The sequence below is a fragment of the Heterocephalus glaber genome, unplaced genomic scaffold, assembly GCF_053883595.1.
Source record: "Heterocephalus glaber isolate CG9 unplaced genomic scaffold, H.glaber_assembly_v1.0 deba00001460, whole genome shotgun sequence".
Taxonomy (NCBI): Eukaryota; Metazoa; Chordata; class Mammalia; order Rodentia; family Bathyergidae; genus Heterocephalus; species Heterocephalus glaber.
In genome coordinates, this window is record NW_028258307.1 from 7,977,840 (window position 1) to 7,990,758 (window position 12,919).

General features: G+C 37.3%; 1 protein-coding gene across 8 annotated transcripts in view; it reads right to left on the minus strand.

Moving 5' to 3' along the window:
• Ppp3cc (protein phosphatase 3 catalytic subunit gamma) overlaps positions 1–12,919 on the minus strand; it is a 78,792-nt gene that overhangs the window by 47,346 nt on the left and 18,527 nt on the right. For 2 of the 8 annotated variants that reach the window (XM_087216843.1, XM_021261248.2), the window contains exon 2: positions 4,900–5,038. The exons of the other annotated variants lie outside the window; for them this stretch is intronic. The gene's annotated coding sequence lies outside the window, so the exon portion shown is untranslated. The remainder of the gene's footprint in view (positions 1–4,899; positions 5,039–12,919) is intronic. 8 annotated transcript variants of the gene reach the window in all.

The window sequence follows — 12,919 nt, forward strand, 5'->3', positions numbered from 1 at the left end:
TGAGCACCACTGCTCTAATTTAATCATGATAAATACAACTTTCGCCCTAATTTCATTACCATTCTCAACTCACATTTTTCTCAACTCTTCTTTAACTCTAGAGCTGCACCGCCTAGTAAGGTAGTCACTCAGCATAGTTACACTGAAAGTTTTTACAGTACTAGGGATTTAACTTTGGGCCACTTGCATGTTAGGCAAGTATCCTGCCACTGAGCTATATTCCCAGCCATTTGGATATCTATTTTTTGGACACCCTTGTTCAAATTTTTGGCTATTTAAAACATTTAAGCCAGGTATGGTGATCTATAATTCTAGCACTAGGAGGCTGAGGCAGGAGGATCACAAGTTTAAGGACAGCCTAGGCTACACAGCAAGTTCAAGGCTGACCTGGACTATACACAGAGAACTTTATCTCAAAAAAATGTTTTTAGAAAAAAAAATTTTTAATGAAAAAATAGAAAATAAAAACAAGTTTATTGTTTAATATTTTTCATTGAATGGTAAATATTCTTAACATATTCTGGGTAGGTGCCCTTTATTAGATATATTTTTATTATTAATCATCTTCATTTACATAAGAATACAATTTTATGGGTTTTGACAATCAGAACTGGCTGCATAGCAATTTCTTAAACTTTCTTTTTAAAAATATAGATACTGAGCTGGGGATTTAGCTCCATGGTTCCGCCTCCTGCCTCCCATGCACAAGGACCCTAGTTCAATCCCCAGTACCAAAAGAAAGAAATTGTTCAAATAAGTTATAATTCATCCATATATCACTTCTCTAAGTAAAAGTATCTATCTATCTATCTATCTGTTTATCTATCTGTATTTTTTTTGGTACCGGGGATCGAACTCAGGTTCTTGCACTTGCAAGGCAGGCGGCAGAACCACGGAGCTAAATCCCCGGCCTTCTTATATCAACAATTTCTTAGTGTTGGATTGTTAGACTATTTCAAAAAATTTTATTTACTATTATAAATTATGCTTCCATGAACATCATATTTGTTCAAATCTTTGGTTATTTCCCTATGATAGATTTGTATAAATTGTATATATTAGTTATCTACTGCAGTGTAACAAAAAACTTAGTGGCTTAACAATAACCATGGTTATCCTCTTATTATCTCTCACCATAATAATGGTGACCATGAATGCAAACAAGACACATTGGGGCTCGCTTGTTTCTGCTCCACAACTTCTGGGCCCTCAGCTGGGCACTCCTAGCCCAGGCTAGGATTATCTGATTGCTTGCTCACTTGCTCACTCATCCGCTGGTTAATGCTGGCTGTTGGCTGAGGATTAAACTAGGTTTTTGATGAGAAGATACACATGTGGCCTCTTCATATGGCTGAGCTTCCTCCCGATAATGGTGACTGAGTTTCAAGACCAAGCAACACAACAGAAAGAGCAAGGAGGAAGCTGTCTCCTTCTGTTCTGTTGGAGATCATGTCTCTCTAATTGATCCTCCCATGTCAGCCTCCCAGGTAGCCAGGACTACAGGGGCTCACTGTCACACCCAGAAGAAGCTGTACCTTTTTATATTGCAGCCTCAGAAATCTTATCACATCATTCCCCCATAGTCAACTGGTGGGAGCAGTCACAAGCTTCCCCAGGCTCAAAGGAGGAGGAAACATTTCATCTATTGATGGGAAGGGGCAAAATTTTGTGAAAGCATGCAAGACTAGGAATTCTGCTGGGACTGTTTCTTGAAAACAGAATGACTATGAAGAGTGTGATTACTGTTTGCCTAAAATGTACCAATAAGTGTTTTGCTCTAAACAAAGAAAAAGAAAACAGACTGTGTTATATTTTCTCTATTTATTTTTTCTTTCTTTTTAAAAATAAATTTTATTTTATCCCACCCACCCCTCCCCCTAAGACCCTATATTTTCTCTATTTAAAAGAGAAAAAAGAGCTGGGTGTGGTGGCACATGCCTGTAATCCTAGCACTCGAGGCTGAGGAAGGAGGATCGCAGCTGAGGTCAGCCTGGGCTATTGTAGCAAGACCTTGTCTAAAAAAATAGAAGAAGAGGAAGAGGAAGAAGAAGAGAGAGAGAGAGAGAGAGACTAAGTTACTAATACCTCCAATAGGACCATTAAGTAAGAGCCCATTTTAAATAGGTTTCCCTCATTTTTTTGGGTTTTTTTTGCGGTACCAGGGATCAAACTCAGGACCTTGCACTTGCAGGGCAGGCATGGTGCCACTGAGCTAAATCCCCGGCCCAGTTTCTCTCTATTTTTCAAGCTGTTACCAAATGAGAATATCAGCTATTACAGGCAAAACATTAAGGAGACATATTCTCTAAGGTTTTCAAATAATTGTGGGTACTACATTAGGAATCATATAAATGTTTTCTGATTTATCAACTATAAAAAAACAACTCATAAACATTTCTAAATAACTCTAAATAAACATTCCCACTACAGTAAGTATTATAAGTAATTTAATAGATTATTTAAAGTACACAGGAAGATATTCATGGTTATGTGCAAAATGTATAGCATTTTATATAAGGAATTGAGCACTCACACAGATGTTAGTATCTGCAGGGGTTTCTGGAGCCAATTCCCTACAAATACGGAGGGACAACTATAGCCTTATTGAATTACTACTATATGTCAAGCATTGTTCTATGTATTAGCAAAAAAATTTTCAATCAAGACCAATCATTTTTGTTTGTTTGTTTTTTGTTTTGTTTTGTTTTTTGAGGCAGGGTCTCCCTTCGTAGTTCAGGCTGGCCCTGAAGTCACTATGTGGCCCAGGCTGGCCTCGAACGCTCAGCAATCCTCCTGCCTCAGCCTCCCGAGTGCTGGGATTACAGGTGTGAGCCATCATGCCTGCCTCAAGACAAATAATATCTAAATGCATAAAAGGATACACAGATACCTTAAAAATACCATATAACATTTTCTCAGATAGATATCATAATTTATTAAACAAATCTCCAATTTTTGGAAATCTCAGTTATTGTTAAATATTTTGCTGTTACATCATCTGTAGCAAGATTTTATTTTTTTTAAATGGCTGCAACAATATTTCCATGGCACATACTCTTTTGCAACGTGACCCTGGCCTTCCCATCAAGAACTGAAATGTAATTCCCCTCCCCTAGAATTTGAGCTAGTTTAGGGACTTGCTTTAACTCTACTGATACAGCACAGCAGAAGTGACTTTATAGCGCCTGCCTCGGTCTCTGGGAATGCGTGTTCTCCAGCAGAGCGGGGCTCTCACCAATAATACCGGCTAAGCCAGGCCTTCAGTAACCTCAAACTTGGGTGAAGACTACATAGGTCTCTAGGGAATTTACCATGTGCATGGGCTGGAGATTTAGCTCAGCAGTTTCATCGCCTGCTGTGCAAGCACAAGGACCTGAGTTCAATCCCAGATACCAAAAAAAAAAAAAAATTTACCATGTGCTGAGTACGACGTGGCATTGGTCTTTTCCTCCTTTCTCTTCTCAAAAGCAGAAGTAGGGCTGGGAATATAGTTCAGTGGGACAATACTTGCCTAGTATGCACAAGGCCCTAATTTTGATCCCCAGCACAAAATAATAAATAAAATGTCACATTTATTTTTAAAAGCAGTATATTAAGCAATAACACAATCTATTTTTATGACTAAGTAACTAAAATAATGATTTTCTGTATTTTAAAAAATTCATAAGTGGGAAAGCCTTTTCTGTTAATATTTTAGCAAGAAAATACTGCACTGGGGTTCAATACCAGTGTCTATCTTTAGCTGAGACATTATGGTCATTATAAAACCAAGAAAAGAGGAGAGATGAGTCATACTGTATTGTTTTATTCTCTCATTGTATTTATTTCTTCTGCACTATCACCCCCCAGTAGGGTGCTGGAGCCATGGGTGTGTTTTCTCAAGGCGGAGAGGGAAGAACCATGGAAACACTGCTGTCCTTGACCCACTCACTGTAGGACAGAAGAGTGAAAACTCAGCTTTCTGGGGAGTAAATTAATTTGGACAGACAATAGGGCTTTAAAAATTATTTTATTAACTATTAATTATAAGCATATACATATGTATGTGTACACTAACATAAAATTTTTAAAGGTATATTTAGGAATTTAAAAATTCATATACAGTACAACCAATGAAGTCATTTTCAAAGGTTAGAATACGAAAACCTACTAGATAAGTAATAAGTCAAATGTCCCATATTTAATACCTAACAACTGCTCCAGTGTTTACTTACAAATAAAGCCATACAGTATGATCTAAACCACAACTCAAACTGCATTAGAAAACACAGTAAGGAAATACATTCAAGGAGTAGTGCTACATAACAAGATTCTACATTATTTTATTCTATTTTCCTTTCAACTTTTTACCAGTGATCCTATACTACTTTTATAATCAGGAAAGATACATTTAAAGAAATCAGCATAAGGGCCGGGTATTTAGCTCAGTGGTCCCGCACCTGCCTCACAAGCGCAAGGTCCTGAGTTGGATCCCCAGTACCAAAAAAAAAAATCAGCATATATAATTATACATATACTACATGATCATACTGACATTCTAAGTGAATAATACAAGCTGAAAGAAAACGATGACAATTATAAACAGGAGTGTTTGGGTTACAGATGAGATTATATTTTCTATCTTCTTTGCTTACATTCTAATTTTTCTGAGTTTTTATAAACTTTATTAAAAGGGAAAGTAACAGATGCCAGCAGGAAAAAAAAGGCAATCTCACTGAGGATCACCTTCCCTATGTAAATAAGTTTTATACTTAAACAAATACTTTTCTCAAACAAACAAGAGCAGCACCCTAGACTGACTCTAACCAGTAATACTAAAACATTCAACCTTGAATTTAAGCTACACTTGTAAACAACCAAGAATTACCAACGTGACACACAGGAAATTCTGTGGCTTACACTTTCAGACATTAAAAGATGTGGTGGTGGGAGATAGGTAGATCTTCGGACTCCTGGCCCTGGTGTGCACAAACTGTCTCCCAGGCATTCCATCAAACACACTGCGAGGCTGGCAGATGTCATGACCATCCAGGTAGACCTGTCCAAATTACATGAGACCTTTAAAGCTGAACCTAGAGGCCAGACACATAGGGGTTCAGAGATCTGTAGCGCGAGAGGGACTTGGCTGTACAAATTCTCCATTACTGGCTTGAAGACAGAAGGGCCCACAACATAAGGAGAGCAGGCAGTCTCAAAAAGCTAAGTGGCTCCCAATCAACAGAAATCAATAGACAGCAAAATATAAAGACCCCATTCCGACTACCACAAGCAAGGAAATTCCATCAACAACCTGCATACTCTTGAAAACAGGTTCTTTGCTAGAGATCCAGATGAGAACTCAGCCTGGCAGGCACTCTGCTTTTTGCCTTTGAGGGCTTAAGCAAGCAGTCTATGTCACAACTGGACTTCTGACCTATGCAACCATAAGCTAAGGTCAGCTGCTGGTTTAAGCCTCTATACTTACGGGAATTTGCTATACAGCAACATAAAACTAATGCACGTAATTTCTGAGGTCAATGTTTCCTTTCTGCGACCTTTCAACAATTATAAGTATACCTCGGCGCAGGGTGGGGGTTGTTGGGGATGGAATCCAGGGCCTTATACATGTTAAGCACATGCTCTACCACTGAGCTACACCCCCAGCCCCACATATACACTTTTATACACACAAGAAAGTAATACTGGCTTCCTCTTCAAAGAGAAAGCACAATTTTTAACAGTACTGTGACTCATAAAACAGATAAACTGAACAAACCAAACCAGGAATGTGTTACTGACTAAACTCAAACTAGATTCTTCACATCTGTATGTTCCAAGATAAGACTTCAGACAAATTAATTTAATAGGAACTGCCCAGACCTACTATATTTGCTTGAGTTCTAGCAACTCATCTAGTTTACAAATTCTAACTGGCCCTTGGAAAAATTACAAACTTCCACCATAAATCTAAAACTGTCACTAATCTAATGACACTACCCAATGAGTGCCTTTTGTAACTGCTTCCCTCTTGAGGGATCACTAGGTTCTTCTCATAGCCTCTGCTTATTGCGACACATTAAATAAATCTAATTTTAAAAAATTACAATTAAATGCTTCTCTGTTTTAAATCAGTGGACTTCATAACTACTATAGATTCCACCAAGTTTTAGCCAAGCTCCTTGTTTCTGCTATGAAGCAGTGTGCTTAAGTGGAACCTCTTGAATGTCCTCCTGCTCAAGACTACCCTGCCTGCAACAGATGTCTGAGCTGCAATCTCTTTGTGAAGGGCTTCAGCATCAAGGTGATGCGTGGGTCCTCTGACTTCTCAAGTCTTACCAGACTGAAAATGAGTGAAATATGCCTTCTACCTAACCAATGGCATTCCTATCATCTACTACTTGTTCAGTTGTCTTGAGCTGTTCACATATAAAACGAAGTCCACAAGGAGAGGATAGATGGGCCTCTACCTAGTCCCAAAGGCGGACAAGTTCAAGTCTCATCACACCAGTATCTCTGCTCAAACTCTGCCTCAGGCTACCTTTTCTAAAACTTCACAAGGGCTTTTCCCAGTCCTTGTAGTCCTGGGAAGTGCTGTGTTGCCTGGAGCTGCCTCACTGATGCAGCTGGTCTTTGATGTCACTCCGTGCGTTCTGGAGACATGTGATAGCAAAGGGGCTGTTCATTCTCGCCAATGGCTGCAATCTAATAGTCCCCTCTGGATCTACTCTGACTGCTTCATATTTCAGATTATGAATATAATTCATAACATAATTTCACCAAGGAAGAATTTAGGATTACAAATGGTCTCTTGGTGAACTTTTAACATGAATAAAATTTTCTATCCCAGTACCAGGGTTGAACTGAGGGAACTCTAATCCATATCCCCAGACCCTTTTGAAATTTTATTTTGAGACAGGGTTTCACTAAATCACCTAGGCTGGCCTTGAATTTGTGATCCTCCCACCTCAGTGTCCCAAGTTTGTAGCTGGTATTATGGGTATTGGCCACTACACCTGGCATGAGCAAGAAATCTTAAGACAAAAATTCAGAACTCTGACTATCCAAGGGTCTGCATTCTTCTTTCTATAGACAAGTCTCAATACGTTGCCCAGATTGGCCTGGAGCTCCTGCACTCAAGTAATCCTGTCTCAGCCTCCTGAATAGCTAGGACTACAGGTATGTGTCCATATCAAGTTTTGCATTTTTTAAAATGCAGACGCTCCCAAATGCAATTATAATTCTAAAATTGTTTTCCTAAAAGACTTCTCAACTGCCAGGATATAAAGAAGAAATTTCATTGAAGAAATAAAAGTTGTGCAGGCCTCTATCAACTAGTTCATGTTTTGGTGTGGTGAGATTAAAAACTCAGAAAAGGTGAAATCACCAAAATACTGTTACTTCTGTGCTTTTTGATATACTCTTAAATTTTCTTTTAGAGTTCCTCACTTTAGGGAAAAGAGATAGGTTTCCTAATAATCACTCTCATTTGTTCCTGTGTTTGAAAAGATACTTCCTACAACTATGTCTTACCTAAGGATATCCATGACTTATACAAAACCATTATGAAGTCATTCACATCTACAGCATCTTTGGGTTTATACTAAACGGTCATTCTATACCATAAAGCTTTCTTAAAAGATTACAGAAATTATCTTTGTTTGGCATTCTCTGACTTATTCAAAACTTTGCTTTATTATTCTTGTGTTAAAAAGAAAAAAACTCAGGGCTGGAGATTTAGCGCAGTGGTTCTGGTGCCTGCCTTGCAAGCGCAAGGTCCCGAGTTCGATTCCCAATACCAAAAAAAAAAAAAAAAGAAAAGAAAACAACTCAGCCTAATTGAAAATTAATCATGTATAAGAAATTTCTAAATTTCATGTATAAGAAATTCATGTAGGGCTGGGGATTTATCTCAGTGGTGCCACGCACCTACCTTGCAAGCACAAGGTCCTGAGTTTAATCCCCAGTACCGGAAAAAAAAAAAAAAAAAGAAATTCATGAATAAGAATTTATATACATTATACAATATACATGTATATTTAATATATAAGAAATTCCTAATTAATTCCTAGATTAATCATGTATAAGAAAAATGTGTTCAGAATATGCACTAGTTGAGCTCAGTGGTATGCATCTTTAGTTCCAGCTACTCAGAAGGCTGAGACAGGAGGTGTGCTTGAGTCCAGGAGCTCCAGGCCAGCCTGGAAAACATAGTAAGAGTGTCTCAATAAATAAATAAAAGATGTGTTTCAATATTTGTGCATCTTTTAATTAAAGAAAACATATATTCATGGACACAGAATGACACAATAGGCGTAAAAAATATTTTATGTCTAAGTTTAAAGAAGTTTGTACTGATGAAATTCCTAACACACTGTAGGACAAATGAAAGGAAGGACTGTAGATGTGTTAATGTCTCCTGTTTATAACATATTCTTAATTCCAGGATAATCGGACCTGATAAGTACTTAACTATCATAGAAGATTCCACTCTCTTCCATTCTAACAATGTTGGTTAATGTAATAAATCAGCGAAAGCCTACAGTCTCATCATTCATAAGTGGTTTCTGCTTTTTCCTGACATTCACCTGAAGTTCTCAGTTACACCCTAAAGATCAGGAATTGAGCCTTAGAGAAGACATATCAGAGAACTTCTGCAAATCTTTGTATCATTCACTTCTAACTCCTGATACTACACTTGACCTTAGCCAAAAGGCCAAGGAGTGATCACTTATAACTCCTGATACCACAGAGAATAAATCAATCATGCAGATTGCTAATATCATTGCTAAAGACAGACTGTGGTTGAGTCAGGATTTCCAAAACTTAATGGGAAGAAAAAAAACAACAAATAGATGGGCTATATGGGGAACCCAATTTCAAAATTCAATAATACTGTAATTATTTTTTTCCCATTAAGTTTATTGGTACATTTTAGGTATCAAATACAGTTATAATCATCATTGGGATCTTGTACCATTACATGAGTATCTTGGTTCTTATTTTTTTCCCCTTCCCCTGCCCTCCCTTCATCCCCTCCACCCTTCCCTATTTGCAAAGACTTTGATTCCATTTTTTTCCTTTTCTCATATTTTTTCTTTTCCCTTCTTTCCTTTCCCCTACCCCTCCCACTTCCCCTGCTTCTTTAGACCTTTTCTTCCTATCACACAATATCAATTAAACATTTTTTAATTACAATATCAAGATCTAGAAGACATTACCACAGATTTTACAGAATTTAAAAGGATTTAGAAAGCATATTACAAAAACCTTTTTTGAAATAAATTTGACAACTTCTAAGAAGTACCTTGGAAGACAAATTAATGAAACTAACTCTGGAGGAAATATAAAATTTGAATAGGACCTATTAAAGAAAGTATATTCCTAGCTTGAAAACCTACCTATATGACAACAACAGGCTCATATACATTTTAACTGATAAATTATATCAAACATTTAAAGCAGAAAAAAGAAAGAACACTTCTCCCCTCATTTTAGGAAATCAACATTGTGCTAATTCTAAAACTGGATAAAGACAATAGAAGAAAAAAGTATGAACATAGATAGAAATTTGTTTAAGAAAACAAACGATTAGAAGTCAGATCTGACAATATGTAGAAAGTGGTTTTATTATAGGGATGGCAGTGTTGGTTCAGCACTGGAAGATCCACCCCCAAAAGTCATCATTTTAACAGAGGAAAGGAAAAAGCCATATGATCCTGTCAGTAGTTCCAGAAAAAGTATTGGACTAAATTCTACAGCTGTTCATGGTAAAAGCTATCAGGAGACTAGAAGCAGAACAGAACCCTCTCAACAGATTAAAGACATGTACTCCATATTTCCAGCAAAAACACCTTATGTGAATGGAAAAGATACAATGCTTTCTCCCTGAGGTGGGGAACAAGGGCAGATATGCCTATTCCTCATCTGTCCATTAAACTTTGAAACATAGGCCCAAACCAAAATAGTCTGGCAATAAAATGACACAATCAGGACAGGATTGGCAAGGTAGAAGTAAAATCTTTATATGTAGATGAAATGATCATCTACAGAGAAAATACTAAGAAATCTCTAGGAGCCCCTAGAACTTGTATTTGAATTTAGGAGGATTAGAAAACACAAGGTATATATAAAAATTCAGGTCTATGTATACTTGCTATAAATGAAGAATTGGATATTGAAATTTAAAAGTTATGTAGGAGAACAAAGGACCTAGAAAAGTAAAAAGAAAAAAAATAACAGTGTTGGAAGACATTTATTACCTAATTTTAAGACTTCCTCAAAAGCTACAGTAATCAAGGCAGTGTTGGGGTAAGGAAAGACAAATAGATCATTGGAATAAAACAGAGAATCTAGAAATAGAACCACACATGTATGGTCCACTGAGTTGTTTTTGGTTTGTTTTTTTTTGGTACCGGGGATCGAACTCGGGTTCTCGCCCTTGCGCAGCAGGCAGCGAAACCACTGAGCTAAATGCCCGGCCCAGGTCCACTGAGTTTTGAAAGATTATTTAACACTAACATTTCATAGAACGTAAATTCAATTCAAGAGCAGAGGAAAAGTTAGTGTTTTCAGCAAATGGCACTAGAACACCTGGTATCCATATATAAAAAATTAACCTCAACACTTTACTTCCATACATAAAACTAACTTGAAAGATCTATGAACCTAAATATGAAAGACTAAAACTATAACACTTTAAGAAGAAATTATAGGGAAAATGTTTATGAATTTAGGGTAGGCAAGAATTTCCTAGGATATAAAAAACATGACATATAAAAGAAAAACATTGATAAATGAGATTCCATCAAAATTTAGAACTTTAAATGACATTGTTAAAATGAAAAGTAGTCCCTAAACAGACCATATTTATAATGCATATAACCTATGACCAGAATATATAAAGAACTCTTACAGCTCATTAATAGACAACCCAATTAAAAAGCAGACCCAAGAAGATGATAAATAGCTAGTAGAGCACAATGAAAGGTGTGCAACACTAGAATCAGAAAAATACTAATCAGTACAATAACAAGATGGAATTATACACTCATTAGGGAGATGAAGTTAAAAGTTTTAAAAGAACAAATGTCAGCTTAGGTGTGAACCAGTTAGAACTTTCTAATACTGTTAATGTGAATGTAAAATGATAAAACTACTTTGGAAAACAATATAGAAATTTCTTGTATTACTGTTAAGAACCAACAGTCATGTTCTTAAGATTTTACTTGAGAGGAATGAAAACACATGTTCACAATAGATTTGTACATACAAGTTGAGTATCCCTTATCTGAAATTCTTGGGACCACAGTGTTTCAGATTTTCATTTGAAATCCACTTGATCTGCAAAGAGGATAGCTACCCCTGCTTTTTTGGGGGGGGTTCCTGTTGCAAGGAGTATTGTTTTCCACCGTTTAACTTTCAGACTATGAATTTCTTTTTGAATTAAATGTATTTCTTGTATGCAGCATATTGTTGGATCTTGCTTCTTGATCCATTCTACCAGTCTATCTCTTTTGATTGGTGAATTGAGACCATTAACATTGATGGTTATAACTCATACATATTGACTTTTCATTATCATGACTTTTTCTGTTTGTTGGATTCTCCCCCTTTGCGTTTAATTTCTTGTCGCACCCGACAGATTCATTCTGCTGGGCTTCCTGGGGTTATGATCCTCGTCTTTTCCTAGGATATTGTCTAAAATTTTTTGGAGTGCCAGTTTGGTATTCATGAAGTTCCTGAGGTGCTCTTTGTCATGAAAGTATCTTATTTCTCCAACAATTTTGAAAGATAATTTTGAAGGGCACATCAATCTGGGTTGGAGGCTGTTTTCTTTTAGGGCTTGAAATACATCACTCCAAGCTCTTCTTGCCTTGAGGGTTTGCATTGAGAAGTGTGCTGTGATTCTGATGGGCTTTCCTTTGTATGTGATTTGTTTCTTTTCTCTAATTGCTTGTAGAACTTTGTTCTTCTGTTGGGTTTCTGGAATCTTAACAATTATAGCCTATGTGTATATATTTTTTTTGATCAAGGCTAGTTGGAGTCCTACATGCCTCACTTATCTGTATGTCAAGCTCTTTTCCCCTGCTTGGGAAGTTTTCTGCCATAACTTCTCTGAACAGTTTTTTTATGTCATCTCCACTCTCTCCTGTTTCTTCATTGACTCCAATCAGTCTTATGTTATTCTTCTTTGCATCATCTAGCAGCTGCTGGATTGATTTCTCATGGTCCCTTACAATTTTGAAGCAATTTTTCTTTTCCTGGTCACTAATTGCAATTTTATCTTTTATATCTGAAATTCTGTCCTCACATTGGCTCATTCTGCTGTGTAGACTTTCAATGGAGTTTTTAATTTCCTGGAAATCTGTTTGCATCTGTTTTATGGATTCCATTTGTCTCCTATGTTGGGATTCCATCATGTTTCTGAGCTCCTGTCTAGATTTATTAATCATGTCTTGCACTATGAGCACAATCTCTGCTGTTACCTGAGAAATTATTTCATTTTTTCCAGATCCTCTTTTGTTGCCAGTTCATGGAGTCCAGGTGGTTGAGTATCAGAGTATTCCATCTCATTTCCCTTTGGGGTTGCTGTAGGTGATCTGGAAGTCTGGTTTTGAGACTTGTTTACATGTCTTCTCATTTCGACAGGGTGGGGGGTTGCTGCTGCTGCCCGCATGGCTCACCTCCTGTGTGCTGGCAGGGTGGTACAGCAGCCCGGAAGCCTCCTCTTGTGAGCTGGGAGCAGCTCACCTCCTGTGTACTGGCGGGGATGATACTGTAATTCTTGTTTGAGTTTCTGTTCTCTGTGGATACGAAATATGTGATCTCCAGAGTCTCAAATGCTGCTGTGCAGCCAGTTGGGCCAGGTAATGCAATGAGCAATCATCAAAGAATAAGGAGCAAAAATGCCCAGTGCTTTATAAAGACTCCAAAATTCTAT